Source organism: Neolamprologus brichardi, chromosome 6, assembly GCF_056152115.1.
Source record: "Neolamprologus brichardi isolate AB-2024 chromosome 6, ASM5615211v1, whole genome shotgun sequence".
Lineage (NCBI taxonomy): Eukaryota > Metazoa > Chordata > Actinopteri > Cichliformes > Cichlidae > Neolamprologus > Neolamprologus brichardi.
This window is the reverse complement of record NC_142109.1, coordinates 5,528,320-5,531,835: the sequence shown is the minus strand read 5'-3', so window position 1 is coordinate 5,531,835 and position 3,516 is coordinate 5,528,320.

Below are 3,516 nucleotides of genomic sequence, written 5' to 3'. Positions count from 1 at the left end.
TTATTGTGTTTGTGTGCAAAATCCCAGTCGTAAAAAGAGCAGCTTATAATAACGTGTTTAAAACTAAAATAATGTAAATTTAATCAAACGCACATTGAGGGAGTATAAGTTAACACAATGCTGGCTTGCTTCTGTTTGATAAGCCAACGGCAGGAGAAGACATTTTACTAACAGAGATAAACGTTAGCAGCTGCTAACCATCTGCAGGCTGACTGGAAGTAAAACTCCTGAAAACCCAAAACTTCCCACTGTTTTACCTTTTTATATAAGTGGTACAAAAATTTAAAGAGACTAAATGTAAACTGTTGTTTTCGTCAGCCAGTGAGCTTTAAGTGCAGAAACAGTGAGTACCCTCAAAGCCCAAAACACTCTGTGCACACTTTTCTTTCTGCTGCATTAATACACACGCTTATCTTGACCACAGCTCTGACTTACATCTGGAATTGGGAGCCAACTTTGCAGTAGCTCCAGTAGTTATTGTGAAATGCATGGTTGTGTCTTCTGTTTCAAAATATTGAACAGAATGGGTATTATGAGAGGAAGTGTATGAATACACATTGATGTCTCTGATTTGCCTTCCTGTCTTACTGCTGTGGTTTACACTGAGTACAAATGACCACGTTTGCATTGATAAAATAATGACAGGAGCAAATTCTTTACTGTGGAACTGATACTGATGTTTCCAAGAGCACGTCAGCAATATAACATCCTGAAGACGAAAATGCTCCTTTGTCCTCTTACCAGACTAAAAGATGAATTTGACTTGCAAATGGCATTAAGGAGTTCTGTCTAAGTAGCAGCTGCTTCAGTGCTTACTTATGTTTCACCACTATCAGGAACTGTGGGCACAGCAACATTAACTGCTAAAGGAAAGACGACTCTCTCACTTCTCCTCCACCTCGTGCTGTTACTGGTTGAACTTTGATCTTTTAAAGAAACACCTTTTTCTTCTTTTTTTTTCTTCACTTCACTAGTCGCTGCTGAAAGTGTAATTTTAATCATCCCTTCACCAAAAACAAAACATTAAGATAAAAATAATGAAACTAATCAAATGAATTAACTCTTGATGATCTTATTATTAGTTTCTATTATCCACCTACTTTCTTACTGACTCATCTCACATCCACCCTCTCTACTCAGCATCCTCCAGTTTTTATTTGTCTGTCCTTCCAGAAGAATCAGTCAATATAATCTGTAATCACCAATAAAAACCTGAAAGTTTATATGAGAAGAACTTACAAAATATCTTGTGTGGTATTTTGCAAGACAATCCAGGGATCAGAGACAAGATTTTAAAAATGGGTTAAATAAAATTATGTGGCCACATGTTTGTAGTCAAAGTAAATTATTGTGTTTGTGTGCAAAATCCCAGTCGTAAAAAGAGCAGCTTATAATAACGTGTTTAAAACTAAAATAATGTAAATTTAATCAAACACACATTGAGGGAGTATAAGTTAATGAACAACACCACCTTGCTCCTGTTTGATAAGCCAACGGCAGGAGAAGACATTTTACTAACAGAGATAAACGTTAGCAGCTGCTAACCATCTGCAGGCTGACTGGAGGTAAAACAGCTCCTGAAAACCCAAAACTTGCCACTGTTTTACCTTTTTATATAAGTGGTACAAAAATGTAAAGAGACTAAATTTAATTTCACTTGTAAACTGTTGTTTTTGTTAGTCTGTGAGCTTTGAGTGCAGAAACAGTGAGTACCCTCAAACCCTAAAACACATACTGTGCACACTTTTTTCTTTCTGCTGCATTAATAAACGTGCTTGACATGAATTGTCATGTCCTGTTGTCATGTCTTGACCACAGCTCTGACTTACATCTGGAATTGGGAGCCAACTTTGCAGTAGCTCCAGTAGTGATTGCGAAATGCATGGATGTGTCTTCTCTTTCAAAATATTGTATATAGTCAGGGCTGGACTGGACATCGGGCATACCGGGCATTTGTCGGTGGGCCGCTCGTGATTTTTCGTTTTTATGGGCCAATGGGGTTTTATTTTATTTTTTTTAACGATATAAATGAATGTTGGTGGATTGGCCAGTTGGTCATGATCGACTCTGGGCTTGACCAGTTACAGCAGAGGAGGTCGAACTTTAAAGTTGAGGTGAAAAGGAACTCGATTTCATAACTACTTCAGCTAGAAAGATGCTTATTCAATCATGAAACTGATCAATGATCAGCTGATCGGCTTTTCTCTCTGCGCCAGAAAGAGGGAACCAGCAGATGTCGCGCTAAACAACAGCAGCAAGTTTATTTCCAAGAGCACATCAGCAATATAACATCATGTTAAAAAATCACAAAGACGAAAATGCTCCTTTGTCCTCTTACCAGCCTAAAAGGTGAATTTGACTTGCAAATGGCATTAAGGAGTTCTGTCTAAGTAGCAGCTGCTTCAGTGCTTACTTATGTTTCACCACTATCAGGAACTGTGGGCACAGCAACATTAACTGCCAAAGAAAAGAAGTCTGTCTCTCACTTCTCCTCCAATTCAATTCAATTTTTCCAATTCAGCTCCCAAATTTAACCAGTTAAGCAACATCTCAAAATTAAAAACACTTCTGGAGGTGAAGAAGGCACATCTGGCTGCCCAATATATATCAACACAGCAGAACCTGTATGACAGTGAATCACCTGGACATAGTGCTTTTGATAAGTAATTACTGATCATTCACGTGAAATAAAAGTCATATCAATCAACAAGGAACCTTTGAATTTGAACTAGCACCACTGAATGAACAATGGTCTGGGAGGTCAGTTCCTTGGTCATTAATATACAAATTCTCATGACCATTGATGAACAACTACTGATCAAAGGCCATTGATCAATGGGATCAGTGGTGCTAGTTTCAGTCATTTTGCAAATGTACTGTTTATAAGACTGGGGAAACCTGCAGTCAGCTGTCTCAGCTGACTGAGACAGCTGACTGCTGTCTTGGATGAGTGACAAAACGTTTCTCTCACTGAAAACGCTACGTCCAGATGATGCGTGCTCAGTCATCCAGGTAAGTAAATCCCAAAAGGTTGATTCTTTTCAAGTCAAGTAATAATAACAATAATTAACTTGTGGGTGGGGCAAAACACGCCCACACTACTGTTGCTGTGCTCTTAGCTGCTTCCATGCTACGTTAACCCTCCTGTGGCATGTTGAAGTAAAACCAGAAGGGAATAATAGATCAGCTTAGGGATGCACCGATACCGATACCACATTTTCTAAAGTACTCGTACTCGTTAAAAGTCTCCCGATACCGAGGACCGATACCACGGTCTGAGACCTGTCTATGTTTGAGCGGCATGGAAGGGGTTAATCACAGGCCCCGAGTGCCCGCCCCCAGGCCCCGAGTGCCCGCCCCCAGGTCCCGGCTGCATCTCAGAGCTGGGAGAAGGCTCAGCTGTGTGGAACTATTTCAAAGTGAACTAAGCCTCGAAAACAAAGGCGGACTGCAAATTGTGCTCAGCGAAATTGTCCAGAGGAGGCTCAAAAGGTAGCGCATTTAACACAAGCAATT